At 43.1% G+C, this 19,483-nt stretch overlaps 1 protein-coding gene and 1 non-coding gene across 4 annotated transcripts in view; both read right to left on the bottom strand.

Moving 5' to 3' along the window:
• Positions 1–19,483, bottom strand: part of RSBN1L (round spermatid basic protein 1 like) — a 58,211-nt gene that overhangs the window by 37,514 nt on the left and 1,214 nt on the right. The gene's annotated exons all lie outside the window — the stretch shown is intronic.
• On the bottom strand, positions 4,237–4,374 carry LOC114816341. The gene has a single exon (XR_003764105.1). It is a non-coding gene; the product is annotated as a small nucleolar RNA SNORA7 (small nucleolar RNA).

The raw sequence follows: 19,483 nt of genomic DNA, 5'->3' as shown, positions 1-19,483 counted from the left end.
GGTCCTCTACCTTCCAGGCCCATGTTCTTTCCCTTAGGCTCTGTCTCCCGGGAGGGGCACTGGCACCATATCGGCCAGTGCTTCTCTTCTCCCTCAACTCTCTCTACTCCCCTGTGGTGCCACCTGGATTTTCCTTCCCTCATAATGACTCCAGGCTCACCCCAGTATACAGGAAAGGGCTGTTGGAGAGGGAGGACTGAGTGAGGGGGATCTCCTGGAGGGCAAGGGCAGCACCTGCACTAGGGATCAATGCCCCACAGACCTGTCTCCACTTGGTCTCCCCTGGGAGGGGAAGTGCAGCCCTCCAGGCCTCAGGCTGAGCTTGTACAGCCTTTCAAGTTGAGTTGCAGCGCTCCCTCAATCAATCAGGAGCATTTACTGAGCAACTACTGAATGTAAATTACTGTTCTAAGCACTCAGAAAAGTAGTGGTAATAGCAATAATTATGGTATTTGCTAAGCACTTACTATGAGCCAAGCAATGAGGAAGATACACGGATGCATGCTTGGAATGTGCAATTAGGTATCAGTTGATACAAACTCTGAAATCCATATTCTATGTGCACTACAAGTCTCAACAACTTGAGAAACTCTTTTTCCCCCAATTCTCACACTTGCCAATTTGTTGTGGCCAACAGCAACATGTGTGGCATACATATTATTTACAGGCACTGACCCAGAAGGCACTGACGCTGTAAATTGGTCCTATGCAGAGAGCCATGCTTATGACAGACCAGGCCTGAGGTTTCCCAGTCTTACAGGGCCCCCACAGGACCTCTGGTGCAGATGATGTCACACGTGCTGTTTACATATGCCACCCACTGTGTGGTCCATTGCACCATTACACTTTACTCTGCTTCTCCAAAACTGTAACTCCTTCCTCTTCGAGTTCCCCAGATCACAACTCTCAGTTTCAAAATCCTTCTGGGAGTGGGGGAAAAGAATCCCAAAACCCCACATTCACAAACCTCCTCCATAGCTCCAGAAGCGGCACTGCAAGAAGAAATGTGTGTGTGGGTGGGTGGGGGCAGCTGCTCTCCAGACTACAGCTGGGGGCACTGGCACTCCTACTCATGGCAGAGGGCTAGGAGAAGCCAGTGGATGCGGCAGCAGTGAGGGCACAGGCATTCTGGACCATGGCGGCAGGGAAAAGATGGCAACACTGGCAGAGCCAATGACAGCAAAAAAGGGATTGGAGACAGCGGTGGCATTAGGTTGTGGGAAGTACAGGCGGCACTGGAACTGCTTTGACATTGCCTCCTTTAACAGTAATGGATCACTGGGGGGAGGAAAGGGGAGGGCTTCTGAATCCCAGCAATTCCCCTTGAACCACAGGCCCTGGGCTTCAGCTCCCTTGAGCCCCTGTGCTAAGTTGTCCCTATGAGTCCAGGCAGAAAAAAGCTGAGGTGGGCAAAGTGACCTTGGAATTTTGGTTGGAGGAAGTCACTGAGGACCTTAAAAATGCATTTTAATTACAATATAAAACCTAAACTGCTAAAGACTCAAAAGGAATGAAGGTACCACACCCAGGAGGATCTGAGGATTTGTAAAGGAAAGGGATGATGTGGTCAGGTAGAAGTGATTGGGGGAGGGCGGGGGGGGGGGGAGTAGAAAGGAGAGTTTGAACATAGGGAAGATCCAACTGGAAAAGGCAGAGATATGGCAAAAGGAGAAGGGAGCAGAAGAGACAGAAAATTAATGTGGTCACAAAAGAAAAGAAAAAGAGGTCAGTCGACAATAAGAGGGAGAAAATTAAGGATGGACAAGTAGATCTCTCTTGGAAATTTAATGCAAATTAAAAAGGAAACCAAGGCTTATAGAGTCATTAAGGGACATATAGTCACCAGAGTTAGAGAGAAAGATAGAAAAACTAGAAAAAGGTTAGTATGGGCCTGGAACAGAAATACGGCAGAACTCAAGAAATTCAAAAGCCTCCTGAGAAGTCTCTATATTCACGTGTCATTACAAACGGCAAGGGGTTAAGCTAAGTTTGGCAGACTGCTTTTCCATCATTATCTCCAGGAGTAATGGCACCTTTTAAGTTCTTACATGTGAAATTAAGGATTTACCCCAAATAAAAGAGTGTACTTGGATTAAATGTGAATTGGGAAATACTTTTTCATTTTCTCCTTGTTAATCCTCTAAATAGGACCAGTAATTCCTAGATGGGAGGACAGTGCAGGCACTGCTTTCATTTGTAGCAAATACTCTGATATATTCAATCACACCCAAATTTCTTATATCTCCTAATTCCACTTTTTGTGTATGATTTTCTTCACCGTCTATGAATTCATTCAATCGTATTTATTGAGTGCTTACTTTGTGCAAAGCACCGAACTAAGCACTTGGAAGAGTACAACAAAAGACACATTCCCTGCCCACAACGAGCTCACATGGAATCAAATTTTAAAATTCAAACTTTTTCCTTCAGTAATCCTAATTAAAAATCTAAGATCATGAAGTTACGCATTTGCTAGTGCCTAAAACACTTTTCAAGAGTTGCAGCTGTCTCCACTTAGCCTGGCTCTGCTGAGGAATTAAAAGCATTAATTCACCAACATGTGTGCGAATATTATATACACCTTGTTTTTTGAGGATAGCGCTTTTATTCCCAAAGTGCTCTCACATTACTTACCGCACAACAACCCTACAAGGTAGGTAGAAAAGCATTCCCATTAGGCAGATGAGAAAACTGAGGTACAAGAGAGGTTAAGTGGCCAGCTTGGACTCGAATCCAGGTCCCCCAGTTTCCAGACCAGTGATCTTCCACTAGACCACACTGCCTCCTCTGAGAGACTGTCGATCTTCTGGCATCACCACCCCTTTCCGACTGGCTACCAAACATCACAACCTCTGACTGACTGCAGGGAAGAATAGAAGGGAGGGAAAAAGAAAGAGGTAGGAGAGGGTGAAGAGAGACAGGAAGATGCAGGGGGCAACCGGCTGAAGTGGGGAACTATTTCTTATGGAGAAACGGGGTAGTTCTGTTAGTTTTGAATGAGACTTTTATCATGGAATGTTAGAGAATAATTTGGGTGGCAATTATGTCTAAGTCAAGTCTGCACTTGAGATCACGGATGAAGTTTTATCTCTAAGAACACATGAACGAAATTCCTCTTGCTTTCAAAAGAACTCAAACTTGTGAATCTAAAAATACTCTCTCCCATTTCCTAGGATAGTCAGATTCTTTAAGCTTCCATCACATCAAATGAGAATTTAAGATGTCTTACTGAAAATTGGAATTTAGCTCCATGCAGTTGTTTCACTGGACCTCATTTAATTTTGATTTTAAAAACATTCCATTATATTTGTTCTTAATATAATGTACCAAATATCGAGTCTAGGGAACTAAGGGATACTGCAGAATGAAACACTGCATCATGTACATTACTGCTACCTAAACAACCTCTTGAGCATAGCGTTAGAGAGAGAATAGACTACTCTTTTCAAAAATCTGTTAAACTACAAAGGACCAAAGGTGTGAAATTCCCTTTTGTGGGTCAAAGTCATCCTTATTTTCTTGCCTCCCTTTCACAGAAACTAGGAAAACAGCATGGCCTAGTAGATAGAGCACAGGCCTGGGAGTTAGAAGGACTTGAGTTCTAATCCTGGCTTTTGGACCTCTCTGCTGTATGACCCTGGGCAAGTCACTTCACTGTACCTCAGTTACCTCACCTGTAAAATGGGGATTAAGACTATGAGCCCCGTGTGGGACAGGGACTGTGTCCAACCTGACAGCCCTGTATCTACCCCAGCACTCAGTACAGCCCCTGGCACGTAGTAAGCACTTTACAAATAACATTCAAAAAAAAAAAGTGCTCTCCAAACCCAGGCTTACAATCTATCTTTTATTCTGAATCTCCCCAAGTTTAGGAATGGAGCAAGACTAGGAGGTGGTAAAGGGAATGAGAATGTGAAAGGGCAAGGCTATTGATTTAATCCCTCTCCCAAAGACATCTCCCTAAAGCTGCACTCATCCACCCACAGACACAGTACTGATCCTGGTCTTGTCTTACGCTGTCGAGTCGTCTCTGACCCATAGCGACATCATGGACACATCACATCTGTCCCAGAATGCCCCCACCTCCACCTGCAATCATTCCAGTAGTGTAGCCATAGACTTTTCTTGGTAAAAATGTGGAAGTGGTTTACCATTGCCTCCTTCCACACAGTAAACTTGAGTCTCCCACCCTTGATTCTCTCCCGTGCCGCTGCTGCCGAGGACAGGTGAGTTTTAACTTGTAGCAGATTGCCTTCCACTCGCCAGCCACTGCCCAAACTAGGAATGGAATGGGTAGGCCTCTGCTTGACTCTCCCTCCCATAGCCGAGACTTAGAGAGTACTGGAAACTCTCCAGGAGCGACCGAGAGGGGTACTGATCCTGGTATAATCCTAGATACATGTTCCTCAAAAACGTACCCCAACCATGAATAACTGAATCATGGGGTACATTTTCTCAGATTTACATGCATTTAGGCTTTATTCCACAAGCAGCCCCAACGTGATGGGGTAAGCCCTAGAGATAAGTGTCAATCTCTCTTTGTTCTCCCTGAGCCTGTGCCTAGTGGCTTTCCTGCCACTCCCATAACCCCAAATTTATTTACTGAGAATTTACTGTGGGCAGAGCACCTAAGTGCATGGGAGAGGACAATGAAGAGTTGACAATCACATTCCCCGCCCACAAGGAATTTACAGTCTAGAGGGGGAGACAGCCATCAGTATAAATCAATAGTTTATGACATATCCAAGTGCTGTGGGGCTGAGGTTGGGGTGAATTCCAAGTGCCCAAAGTGTACGGCCCTAGACTCAGAACAGCACAGCAGCCTAAGGTAAAGTACTGTTATGACACTTTGGTAAATAAATCACTGGACAACTGCAAACAGACTTGGTTTCTTTAATTTCCCAAAGCATCGCTTAGTGTCTCAGGCCCTGATCCTACCTTCCCCTCTGACTTCCCTCTTCCTAAGAGAAATACAGTAACTTGTTGGGAAGATTCTACTGTACGTGAGAAAAAGAAAGGAGAGGATAGGAGGAGGGGAGGATCCGGTGTAGCAAGACAAAAAAAGTACCGACTGGTTTAGAGGACTACTTTTCCATCCAAAAGTCCTGTTTCAATTGTACAGGAAGTCTTGAAAATTGTTGCCATTGCATGAAGTAATATTTACCCTAGGAAATTGTTTTTGGAAAGGTATTACAGAGGTTCCAATCTAAGTCTACAAAGGTCCTGATACAGGAGGTTATGCTATCTTTATTCAGGTACGACTGAGTTGTCAATTTAGAAAGAGTTTACAAAAGGGGAAACAGAATTGGACTGAGAACAATTTGAATACTAAAAAGGCCGGGGGCCAATTACAAATACTTTTTTAAACAAAATTACTAAGAACAGGAAACACATTAAGTTAATTATAATAATTTATTTTCAGCTGCTTAGTATCCAACTGGATCATTAATATGGGTTCCATCTTGTCCAACATTAAAGGCAAGGAAGTGCTATTTCTGAGGGTCCAAATAGGAGCAAAACTTGGTACTATTGGGAAGATAGAAAACTTTGATAAATCAAGCAGGTGCTTTCGTTTTCTTTAGAAGAATACAGTCATAGACTCTTCTTTACAATGCAATTACAAAGTGCAAAAGATGAGGGAAATTAACGAATTTTAATAACAATGACAACAGCTGCTAGGATTCTAATCTACAGTTCTACCTAAATTCCTCACAAGGCTGAGTCATCCTGCAGGTGCCCAGTTAGACAGCAATGCCAGGCCAAATTTAAGACATTGACTACTCTACCTGCCAATGCAGAGTGAAGAAAATCAAGGTCAATAGGCTCCGTGGTGCCCTTAACCATACATGGTAGACAAAAAAGATTTGAGAACAAAGATACACAGAACCTGAGGGCATTTGAGAGTTTTAATTTTGTCAACACTGGCTGAGCGCTGGTCACTGGGCACCTCCATGGTCAGTATCAAATTCCAGGGAAAACTAATAAATTGTGGCCCAAGGTAAGTCAAAAGTCAGGAAGTTCCCCAAAGGACCGCTTCCAGAACTCTGGCACCAGGAGAGCACTGGACATGTGTTCAGAGGAAGCTTCCATCAATAGTATGGAAGTGCCTCCAGCCACACTGCTACCACGTTAATCTAAGCACTTATCCCATCCCACCTTAATTACTGCAACAGCCTCCTTGCTGACTTCTCCTGCCTCCTGCCCCTTCCCCACTTCAGGCAACACTTCACTCTGCTGCCTGGATCATTTTTCTACAAAAAACATTCAGGCCATGTCACCTTGCTCTTCAGAAACCTCCAATGGTTGTCCATCCACCTCCGCACCAAAGAGAAATTCCTTCCCATCGGCTTTACAGTACTCAATCACCTTGCACTCTCCTACCTCACCATGCTACTCTCCCACTACAACCCAGGCCAACACTTCACTCCTCTAATGCCAACCTATTTGCTGTACTTCGATCTCATCTATCTCACTGCCTACTTCTCTCCCACGTCCTGCCTCTGGCCTGGAATGCCCTCCCTTTTCATATCCCACAGATGATTACTCTCCCCACCTTCAAAGTCTTATTGAGGGGACATCTCCAAGAGGTCTTCCCTAAGTTCTCATTTCCTCTTTTCCCATTCCCTTCTGTGTCACCCTGACTTGCTTCCTTTATTCTCTAACCAGCCCGCCCCAGCCCCACATGTACGTACCTGTCTGTTCCATGACCCTGGGCAAGTCTCTTGGCTTCTCTGTGCCTCAGTTAACTCATCTGGAGAAGGGGGATTGGAGGCGTTCCCTAAGTCCCTCTTTCCTCTTCTCCTGCTCCCTTTTGTGTCACTTGCTCCCTTTGTTCATCCCCACTCCCAGCCCCACAGTACATATTCATTCATCGATTCAATAGTATTTATTGAGCGCTTACTATGTGCAGAGCACTGTACTAAGTGCTTGGAATATGCAATTCGGCAACAGATAGAGACAATCCCTGCCTAATGACGGGCTTACAATGTACCTATCTGTAATTTATGTACATTAATGTCTGTCTCCCCCGCTCTAGACCGTAGTGGGGAGGAAATGTGTCTGTTTATGGTTGTATTGTACTCTCCCAAGCGCTTAGTACAGTGCTCTGCACATAGTAAGCACTCAATAAATGCTATTGAATGAATCTGTAATTTATTTATTTATATTACTGTCTCCCTCTCTAGACTGTAAGCTCCTTATGGGCAGGTAATATATCTGTTATACTTTGAGGTTTGTACTCTCCCAAACGCTTAGCACAGTGCCCTGCACACAGTAAGAGCTCAATAAACACGACTGACTGATTAACCGTTAAGTGCAAGGTTTTGAGCGTTTGGGAGAGCACGACCCTTAAGGAATTTACAATCTAGCAGGCAAACCAATACAACTGAGAAGAAAAGTCGGAGCCACCATTTCCCCGTTCTCTCTCCACCACATCAGGGTGAAGTTGCCTGAAGCCCAACCTTCAATCAATCAATGGCATTTATTGAGCTCTTGTTGTGTGCAGAACACTGTACCAACCGCTTGGGAGAGTACAACACAACGGAGTTAGCAGGCACATCCCTTGCCCATAACAAGAGTACCAGGAAGATATCCCAAAGATGCTGTTCCTCCACAACCTTGAGGACCATCTTGCCCACTACTGCACCTCAGAGTGAGGACTAGGGGCTTGCAGCCTGCTTTCTACATCTTTCGAACATTGGGGTTGGGGTGCTTAGGGCTGTCGTTGTCAGACTTTGACCTGCCTTGCCTGGGTGATGAGGAAAACTCAACCGCTTCCTCAGCCATCATGTTCGTTACTCCTCTGGCATTCATCCTAATCCTCATCTTTTTATGCAGTATACCTGTTTTTATTGTTTCACCTGTCCTTATGGAATTTGTTCTTATCTTCCTTGGTGCTGTGGGACACGCCCTTCTTCTAGAAGTTCCATCTCACCTTGGTTTTCCCTCATGTCCCCCTCTCACTCTACCACTACTACTCCTCTCAGTTTCTTTCGCTGGCTCTTCCTGTCTCCCACCCCTGAAATCTGAGTCTTTCAGAGGCTCATTTCTGCCCCCCACCCCCATTCTGGTCTTAATCCATACTCATCCACTCCCACTGCCTCATCTACCACCTTTACCTTACATCTCCAGACTCCAGGACTTACATCAGCCTCCTCAACAGCCCGCCCTCCCTCTCATCTCTCTCCTGTCCTCAAAAGCCTTCTGACGACTACCCATTCCTCTCCACATCACGCAGAAACTCTTGATGACCGGCATTAAGGCACTCCACCACCTCTCTTGCATTTATACTTGCTTCTTTCCCACCCCAGCTCACACACTTCATTCCTTTGAGACATTCTGCTCACTTGCCTTGATTCTTGTCTCTCTTGCCTCTTGCTCACACACTCCATTATGGAACTCCTTTGACATTGGGCAGATCGCTTCTCTCTCCACTTTCAAAGTCCTTCAGAAATCACATCTCTAAAAGGCCTTCTTTGATCGATTGCTCAAACCCCCACCCTACAGTGCCCCCCAAATGCCACTTCAGCACTTTGTGTCATAAACACTTGAAGATCCACAGCCCACTTGGGCAAGTCGCTGAACTTCTCTGGGTCTCAGTTCCCTCATCTGTAAAATGGGGACGAAAACTGTGAGCCCCACGTGGGACATGGACTGTGTGTAACCTGATTAGCTTACATCTACCCCAGCGCTTAATACAGTGCCTGGCACTTAATAAATGCTTAAATAATGTTAAAAAAAACAACTGTTACACTATACCTTTATGCTCAATGGCTTCCTACTACCTGCAATATATCTGTCTGTTTCCTTGAGGGCAAGGGTAATGAAGGTCAACTACTGTACTCTCCAAAGCACTTAGTACACTGCTCTGCACAGCGTAAGCATTCATTCTATTAATTCTATTACTGTCACTATCTGTCCCATTAATCTTAGATTTTGAGCCACTTTAGGGTCAAGGACAATGTCTAATTCTCTCTTGCCCATGTACCTTTTCCCAGTGCCAAGTGCATAAAGAACATGCTTAATAAATACTATTACTACTTAATAAATGCTTAATACTAACCAAACCTTTAAAGGGGACAACCTCAGGATACCAGGGCCTAAAACTACAATTCTGTCAAACTGCCATTTAACCCAGACAGCCCCATCATTCTCCTGATTGATCCTGCTTCTGTGAACAATGTGGGGATCATAATGAGAGGACCACAGAACCAGAAGAAGTAGGGATGGCTGCCACGGCCTCACCACCTGGATCTCCCCACCCTCTACTACTAGTGCCCCTCTTGGGGGAGAACAGCAGGAGAGAGTAGTGAGTACACTTAGGGGTGTGGCATAGGCCTCTAAAGTTCCCACAGTGTTAGGGATCTGGAAGTCTGGTAAACCAGGGGAACCTTTAATACAAAGGTTGCCCTTGTCTCTGAGGCCTATTTTTAAACAAGCTTCCCACTGTAGTTACAAGTACAATGCCCCTATTTGATTAAAAGTTCATCATAACACGTTAATACTACTGACACAGGATATTATGTGACCGTGTAAATGGATCTGGCGCAGACGTGCCAACTTTTTCATTTTAAGTGTGAAGATGAACACAAACAGGGTGGTCTTGGGAAGGGCAGGTAGGCTTCACAGAGCTAACAGGTCAGAGAAACCTAATTTTGGGGGCATTTCCAACCCTCTCTCTTGGTCAAAACTGGAATCGGCAAGGCTGACAACCTGGTCCCAAAACTTTAGGGGCAATGGCCCCCATGGGCTTGGCATCTACGATCTGCCAGCCACAAGACGAATCATTTACTAATTATAAATTCATACCCTTTATTCACCCCTCCCTTAACCCCACAGGACTTATGTCCCAAACCATGATTTATTTATTTATTGCCTGCCTCCACTCTAAACTGTAAACTCGCTGTGGACAGGGAACTGGTCTACTAACTCTGTTATACTGTACTCTCTCAAGTGCTTAGTACAGTGCTCTGCACACTGTAGGCACTCAATAAGATTGACTGATCACGGTAAGATTTTCTCATTTTAGTTTTCAAAATCCATCTTAGGTTTTTGGACATTCCCTTTTGTAAAAACTACAAATTACACCACATAAAAGGCCTCATAACATGCATCTAATGATTTGTGCAGTCAATGCAAAAAAAGCTTCTGCAGGAAGGCGTGACAAGGAAGTGTGAATGGTGCGACACTTCCTCTCTTTACTATTCTGAGAGCAGGCAGGTTGTTCTGGCTGGTTGTCCCTGGTAGAGGAAAAACAGAAGGTTGAAAGCACGATGGTTGTAGGACAGCTGGAGACTGAACAATCTACATGACAGCATCAAGATCTTTGAAAAATACGACACAAAGTCAGTCTGGCAAAATGTAAGGAGCAACAACAGTAAAGTTGAAGAGAAGAACAAAAGATCTTTAAGAAATACAGAAGATCTTTAAGAGACCTTAGAGAAGCAGCACTGGCCTAGTGAATACAGCAGGGGCCTGGGGAGTCAGAAGGACCTGGGTTCCAATCCCAGCTCTGCCACTTGTCTGCTCTGTGACCCTGGATAAGTTACTTCACTTCTCTGGGTCTCAGTTACCTCATCTATAAAATGCAGATTAAGACTGTGGGCCTCATGTGGGAAATGGATTGGGTCCAACCTGATTAGCTTGTATCCTCCCCTGCGCTTACTACAGTACCGGCACATAGTATGGGCTTATCAAATACCATAAAAAGGTATAAAAGATCAAAGCCATTAAAGTATACATGAAAGCAGAAAAAATGAAACATATCTTGATATTTTGAAATGTTTATAGCAATTACAACAGATTACCTTGAGGTGGCTTACAGCTCTCTCCGCTACTTCTCTTCTTATCCATTTTTCTGTAATATTTCTAGTCATTTCGGGCCTTATTTGGTTCACATTTTCTTCCCATTTGTGGAGAAAAGCTCATTTTTAGGGTACAAAAGGAGTCACTTTGGATGGAAAATAAAATTAATTCTACTGAAGTGATTATATGAGTGTAAAGGTATTAGTGAAATGGCACAAGTTAGGCAATCAATTCACTGCTCTTAAGTTAAATATTGCTCTAAGATCCATTACTAGGTACCTTAGCATTACCTTCCAACTGAAGACTTTAACTGCTAGCTCTAAAATTCTTCCTGTACCTGAGTAACTTCCAATAAAATCAAACCTATGCATTCAACAATTTTTCAAGGTGAATTGAGAATAATTTCATATCACTAATAAAATTTTCACCTGGCACATTCACAGAACCTAATATACTAAAACTCGGCTAGAGTCATAGAAAAAGTATGTTTTGAAAGCACATTACTACTCAAATCAGGCACGGAGTCGTAAAAATTGATTAATTGCTTGCAGTGATTGGAATGACATTGGTGGCAAAAATGAATAGGGAGAAGAATGGGGGGAAAGGGCCACTTGATCCATTATAACCTTTTGGGAAAAATGGCAAAAATTTATCTATCCCAGTGCAACATCCGAGGTCTCCGGCACCCCTTGCTTGAAAAGATGAGAGTTTAATTTGCATGTTGTTGCCAATATACATACGTCAAGAAAAGGGGGTTCGATTACTTTTCTAAAAGCTAGTTACTATAAGTTGGATTAGGGTGCCTGGGTTTTTCCAATCTATTCCAGTGGAGTAACATCAGTCACAGATCACAAAAAATTACAGCATTTGAGACACCGGTGGCTACAAGGGGTCCAGAGAAACCTTGGATCTCATTTCCTCCCTGGGATGAATTGTAGGGAGCCCTGATCAGAGCCCAGGTCAGAGTCAGAAACAGGACGCAAGAATTCCTTAGCTCCCCTGCGGTCTTCCCTCCTAAAAAACCCAAAACCATCTCAATGTTTTCACAAAAGATGACCAACTAGACCGTAACTCCTGGAGGCCAGGGATTGTATCTACCAATTCTATTGTAGTATCCTCTCCCAACGGCTTAGTACAGTGCTCTGCACATAGTAAACACTCAGTAAATCCCACCAACTGAACAAGTACCACAGATTGATACTGTTGGCCTCCGTAAATCAGCCTATATTTGAATACAAAAATGTAAACCTGGCTCAAGTTTTTAGTACACACCCCTTGGGGAAAAAAACAGCATTCTGATTGGCGGGTCATAACTTCTATTTTCACCCCCAGATTATCTCCTTTTCCCAAACACAACAGTGCAGAACGCTTAAAAAAAAACAAAACAGCTTAAATGGCACTGAATCCCACTCTCAAAATTAGCCTGTCAATTTTTAACCAGTTTACAATAATTCCTTATCTACTTCTTTGGGCCCATGTCTGCACAGAAAAATGTCAAGTGAATTTATTTGCTCACCTAAACAAAACACTCATGCTCACTCTGTAGCTACCAAAGAAAGTACTGTAGGACACCCTTCCTTCCTTGTTAAGATGGGAGGGTGTTTTTAAGTCTGTGTGTTATTTAGTTCAAATACACTGTTAGGGTAAACACATCCATCCTACAAGAGTGATTAAAACAGTATTTCCCAAGTGACTTATTCAGCAGTTGAACAAGATTCCTTTATATTTCTAAGTTCACTTCAACTCAGTCTTTTGGCAGTTGTGGGGCAACACGAAAGGGAAAATGGGCCCTTAAATTCTGTAGTTTAATGTCTGTCTGTCTCCTCCAGTTGTCTGTGAGCTTCTTGTGGGCAGGAATCACATCTAACTGTATTGTACTAAGTACTACATCTCCCACAGGCTTAGTACAGTTCCTTGCACACACTAAGTGCTCAATAAATACCACCGGTTCATTGAGATAGGAAAGGGTTGTTTTGGATGCTACAGCCTGTGAGTTTGGGAATTTGTCGATTGTGCTTAATCACCAGCAACTAAAGCATTCTATAAATTATCTCCCTCATTAATAGAACTAACATCAATCAAAGATATTTATTGGGTATTCATTCTGTGCACAGCACTGTACTAAGCACTTGGGAAAGAACAATACAACAGACCTGGTTGACACTGATCCCTGATCACAAGGAGCTTCAGGGGAAGGACAGACGAAGTGGATTAGGGATAGGGGAAATATTGCTATTTACTTGCAGGTGTTTGATGAGAGGTTGATTGAGGCATGCTTTAGAGGAGCTTCCGACTGCTAGAATGAAGTTCAAAAGAATATATGTTCTCACATGAGACCATGAAAACATTTCTACAAGGCTAAGAATACTACATCATTCAATCATATTTATTAGTGCTTACCGTGTGCAAAACACTTATTTTGGTAACCCTACAGTGTTCCAAAAGAGAGACTGCATGCCCTTTTTTAACATGGAAAAACAGGCTGGACTCATACTCTGGTAGTTGAGGCCACTTAACTTACTCCTGCTTCCATGGCTCCTTTACCTCAGGCCTTTCCTTCTCAAAACAGGGGAAGGAGCCTATGAGAGAGTACCCTCAGTGCCACCGTAACTACAATCTACGCTTTAACTAGAATGCTTTTAGGAAATAACTTGAGCTTCTTTGGGTTTGGGGTGCTGCATAATTCAATCGTATTTATTGAGCGCTTACTGTGTTCAGAGCACTGTAAAAACGCTCAGGAGCATGCATGCGTGCATACACACAGATGGTGTTGAAACAGAAGAGTGTTCACTACAAGAGCTCCTAAAAGAGAGGTTTTCAAAGAATGTAACTCTCCGTGATAGAAAAATTGGGTGCATTTTAAAACAAAACAAAACAAAAAAACCAAACCCACAAATCCTTGTTTTCCTTTGGTCTTTCGCCTACGTTTTTCCCCTTCTGTGTGGATTCCTTTCTGAACCCTCGCCCTTTTCACCTAACTAATCCACTTATTGTAAATTTTAATTTAAATAAAAAAGAAAAAGGTGGAGGGTGTGGAACCCACCCCCACAACCCCTCCCCGACCCCTCCCCCGGCAAAAAAAACCCCAACAACCAACCACCAACTTGTATATTACAAAGGGGTAAAATATAAAAAAAGTAGAATGACCAATTTGGTGACTTTCAGCAGCAGGGCAAGAGAAGGTGAAAGGAGAGATTAATTGTTTTTCCCATCTGAAGCTTCAGATTTTAGGGTTATCTTAAATCCAAGATAAACTTGGTTTTGAAACAATCAGGGCCTGAATTATAATGGGTGAAAAGGCATTTTGGTAAATCTACTTCACATTTACACTATTACATCAACACATTACACCACTGATCTTTCACCTAAAGTTTGAATGAATTGGGGCCTTGCAAATAAGTAACTCCCACTCCCTCCCTCCTCCCCACCCACCCACCAAAATAAACTCCCAACGTATTTATAAACTCAACATGTCCAGAACAAAGAAGATTTAAAAAAATTAACAGCGTTCTTTTAATATCACCGGCACAAGGTTACTCATTCTGGGCAAAGTCTGTTTGAATCACTGAACAAACATTTATTGAAGCCTAAAAAGGCACTAGTACTTGAGAATTGCCCAACACTAAGATTAATGCATTACAACCACTTCTCTGCTTGCACTCGATATGGTCACACTATCTATTCAAACTGAAGCAGGCCACATGTGCATACAATGGCACACATGTTGTGTGCATGTGTGCTTGAGATCCCAGTTCTGCCTCTTGTCTGCTGTGCGACCTTGGGCAAGCTACTTAACGTCTCTGTGTCTCCCAGTTACTTCATCTGTAAAATTAAGGCTGTGAGCCCCGTGTGGGACAGGACTGTCTCCATCCTCATTATCATTACCCCAGCGCTTAGAACATAGGCCTGGAACATAGTAAGCACTTAAACACCACTGAAAAAAAACACGTCATTTCTCTTGTAGGCTGAAGCCAGTAATGGCTTCATGCACATGGGTTCTATCATCCATCACAGTACAACTCACATTTGGCTCTTCCCTTCTTCTTGTCCCCACCCGCCCCACTCCATCCCCAGTTTGGAAGTGGCTTCAAATGGATACACACAGGGCGATCTGAAGGTTGCGGTGATTCACAACTATAGTTCAATAAATAGTTGCTCTTTACGAGCAACTAGTACAGTGCTCTGCACAGAGTAAGTGCTCAACAGATATTACTGATTGGTTGCCAAAGCATTTCCCCTTGATTTCTCCCTTCCTGTAGCCACACATAAATTACTTCATAATCTTCACAGGTTATTTTTTTTTCTGGTGTTCTGAGATGGGTGCCACTTATGTTAACTGCATACTTATTAGGAAAACTACAATACACCTTGTATTTATGTGTCACCTACATGGCAAATAAATAGGCCATAAAACAGAAGGCAAATAAATAGGCCATATAATATATGGCACCTATGGAACTCCCTCCTCCATATATGTCAGACCACCATTCTCCCCACCTTAAAAGCCTTATTAGCATTATATCTCCTCCAAGAAGCCTTCCCCAATTAAGCCTTCTTCCCCCTCCCCCCCCTTCCACACTGTCTATGCACTTGGATCTGTGACCTTTGAGCATTTGCTTATTTGCTCCACCTTCAACCCCACTGAGGCATTATCTTTAAATTATATGCTATAAATTATGTACATTAATGTCTGTCTCCTCTAGACTGTACACTCTCTGTGGTCAGGGAATGTATCTGCCAACTCTGTTGTACTCTCCCAAGCGCTTAGTACAGTGCTCTGCCCACAGTAAGAACTCGATAAATACCACGGATGATAATTGATGACCTAACTCCACTGATCCTTCTGATTCTCTCCACATGAAAGAAAAAACTATTATTCTCACTTTGCAGATAAGGAAATGGAGCAACACAGACCTGTGACTTTCCCCAAAGTCAAAATCAGTGACAGACACGGATCAGATCTAAGGACAATGGCCTTCTAGCAGAATGTTCCACATTTTAAGCCAGTGATTTCCTCTCTGCCGCCCATAAAACCCTGGAATTCTTTCAAAAGATAGAAATAGATATTTTAAGTGTCCAGAATTTCTGTCCTACTTACAGCATTATTTAATGAAATGGTCTCCAATATTTCATGTTAACTCAAATGGCATAACCATTTTATAGATAAGCAGCTTTCTAATACCTTAGTGAGTCACGCTACGGTGCCAGAGAAGGAACGTGACTTGACGGTGCTGCCGCTTCCCTGAAACACTGGAACCTATTTACCGCCTGCTCCACATGACTTTCCCCTTCTGCCCCTGCCTATTTCAGCCATTTGCTCCTTATCATAAAAGGTTGTTTTTAGATTTGCGATGCTCACAATTTCAAAGGATCTAACCAAATATTCTGGTTTTTTACTTTGCGGGTGGGCTTTAACGTCACCCCTCTTCCCCTCCCAAAACACAAAAGCTAGGCTCTTTTTGGTTTGTAGGCCGCTGGAAGAAAACTAAAATTATCTTCAAGCAACACTATTCTTTATGCCTTTTTAAGAATAAAATGAAAATGAAAAGAAAATGAAAGTAAGCATGAGTATGAGCTTTAGCATGTCACTCGAAAAACAGGCCTAGCCATCATTGGATGTGCGATAGGAAATGAAACATTTTTCTCCTCTAACCAAGAACATTTGGAAAAGCAGGAGCAGTTGCAAATTTCCCAACAGAATGATCAAGAAGAATAAGACCTCCAGCTACACAAACATGACAGACCTTCAGACACGATTTTGTCATAAAGCAAACCCTTATCTTTAAAATAAAGTGTTTTTTTCAAACAAAGTACATGTATTAGCCAGCAGAATAGGTTAAAACATTTAAATATTTCATGTCACACTTGTGCTTTCTTATTTTTCCCCCCACCAAACTGTTCTTGCTAGGAACTGGGGTTCTGCCTTTTAAAAAAAAAAAATACATTCTTTGGGTCTGGAAATTCTCAATTTACAAATCCCATCCTCACCACCAACCCCCTGACAAGAATATCTTCTCTGTACCACTATCCCCACCTCCAGGTCCTTGGTCTACAATCATCTGCATGACGATTATGAAAAGACAAGTGCAGTTTGCATGTGCAGAAACACAACCATTGTTATTCTTCTAAATTTGGCTACTGTTTGATTTTATTAGGGTGGGGTCAACCTGTCAGAGCAAAGGGCAAGGAAGAAGGTGACTCCAAACTGTTCCTTTAATTTTTAATTTCTTTTCTCTCACAAGGAAAGTGGGAAAGTAGCACCCCAGCACTACACAGCTACTCGGGATCATTCGGCACCTAATCCACAGGCAAACCCATTTAACCATGGAGTCATCATTTCCTGTTTGTCAGAGTAAATTATACTCCTGACAAACATTTAAATCGTTAACGAAAAAAAGAGAAATATACCGGCAAACTAATTCTGTTTCGGGGAGGGGGGGGGTTACGTACTAAATATTCAAAAATAGACATACAATTTTTCTTATGATCCCTATAACTACCTATTCCATCACTGGCTTCCTGTGTTGCTCAGCATCAGACAAAAACACCTCATAACCGGCTCTCCCCAACCTGACTTCACCTACCCCATCTGCGCTCTTAACCCGCTATTTTCTAACTCCCTGTCTTTTGTTCGTCTCAGACCAACACCGTTCTCTCGACCCTCCTGCCTCTGTCGCCTCTCCTCCCTACATTCAGCTGCTTACCCAGCTTGGGACTCCCTCTCTCCTGACACCGGACAGAGCAGAGCCCTTCTAAAATCCCACCTCTTCCAAAAGCTTTCCCCAATTGGTTTCCCAGCACCCTGAGTCACCTCGTCCCTTCCGCCAACTCTAGCATTTCTGATTACGACTGTGAGCCCTATGTGGGATGGCGACTGTGTCCACCCCAGTGATCTTCTATCTACCCAGGCGCTGAGAACAGGGCCTGGCACATAGTAAGCGCTTAACAAATACCACCATTATTATTAGCAGCAGTTTGAATGTATTTCAACGCTCAGCAACCCTCGGGATGTATGTACTCATTTATTTGGACCACTCCCATTGTGATTTTTCTGTTTGTCCCTCCGGTTGGACTGTAAACTCCTTGTGGATAGGGAATGGGTCCCTTCTTCATTTTGTTTTTCCCCAGCTCCAAGTAGTTGAATCGGTACTGAAGCACTGAGAGACTCATTCCACCTCCTCCTTCCCCAATTCCCCGCAGCCAGCGTCTAATGTACATTATCTTCACACTACCGGCAATTTATTTTCATGTCTGTCTCCCCACTAGACTGAAAGCTCCTTGAGGGCAAGGGCCGTGTCTACTAACTCTATTATTCTGTCCTCGCCCAAGCGCTTAAGACAGGTCTCTGAACACAGTATGGACTCAATAAATATGACTGATTGATTGACGGAGGGCACCACACTAAGTGGACGCTCAACGAACACTATCACTACTACTTACTAGGCTTATACGGAAAATAAGACAATTCTATAACCTCCACCATGAAAGCCAATAGCACAAATTTCTGAAAAAATGCTTGCTTTAGTGTATCACTGGAAGCAGCACGGTCTAGTGGAAAGAATACGGACCTGGGAGTCGGAGGATGTGGGTTCTAATCCTGGCTCTGCCACATGACTGCTGTGTGATCTTGGACAAGTCGCTTCACTTCTCTGTGCCTCAGTTCCCGCACGTGTAAAATGGAGATTAAGAGTGCGAGCCTCATGTGGGACAGGGATTGTGTCCAACCCGATTATTTTATATCTAACCCAGTGTTTAGCATACTGTAATTGCTTAACAAATGCCAGTATTATTACTATTAAGATATTTCATCCAGAAATTACAGAGAAGGAAAGCATAGCGGTAGACGCTAATAAATCAGTTTTCCCTCATAACTGAAAATGAAAAAAAAAAAGACTTATTTTGTCTAACTATAATCCCAACCAATAAAAACTACTTTTCAAGAGGTAACTGTCCAAAGTAGGATTAGCTCCAAACGGGGAGGGTCACTCTGCCAAATACATCTAGTTACAAGTTTTAGTTAGGATGATTTGCCTGTACTAAAAGCTTTAAACAAAATATCATGACAGAGAGTAATGCCGGCCAGGAAATGGTAACCAAAGGTAAATGAAAATGTAACAATAAAATCACTGAACTGGAAATTCAATTCAAATTAAAATGCATTTTCTTATTATTGAATGGCCTCACTTAAATGATTCTAAGATTCCCTGACTTTTTTTTTAATTTTTTCCCCTGGAAAACAAACTTCTGGCTAATTTTGCGTGAAGTTACGGATCGTTTTGACGGTTTTCTTGGCCGAAGGCCCGTATTAACCATATCCAATCTCAAAAATTGGCATGTGGCTGCACACGCGGGGCCAAATATGGCTTTAAATTCTATAAATATCATTTTTCTCAACTTGCGGGACTGAAGGAGCCAAGTCGGAAGAGCAGTCACCGGTCCCCGTCATAAAGCAAGAGCTGGAGAGACAGACATTTTGAAGGAGGGGGGGAGGGAGGGCAGTCGTTTGCAATTGATAAGATGGAACTGCACTACAGGGAGAAAAAAAAAAAAAAACCAAAACACATGTCGGCCTCTTTTCATTCTAATGCTTAACGAATCTGTCCCTTCTCCAGAATCTGGAAGGCGCATTTTCTTGCACCTACCAGGCCTGACCAGCACAAATCACAATGCATAGGAGCAC

This window comes from Ornithorhynchus anatinus, chromosome 13 (genome assembly GCF_004115215.2).
Source record: "Ornithorhynchus anatinus isolate Pmale09 chromosome 13, mOrnAna1.pri.v4, whole genome shotgun sequence".
Classification (NCBI taxonomy): Eukaryota; Metazoa; Chordata; class Mammalia; order Monotremata; family Ornithorhynchidae; genus Ornithorhynchus; species Ornithorhynchus anatinus.
This window is presented reverse-complemented; position numbering and strand designations above follow the sequence as displayed.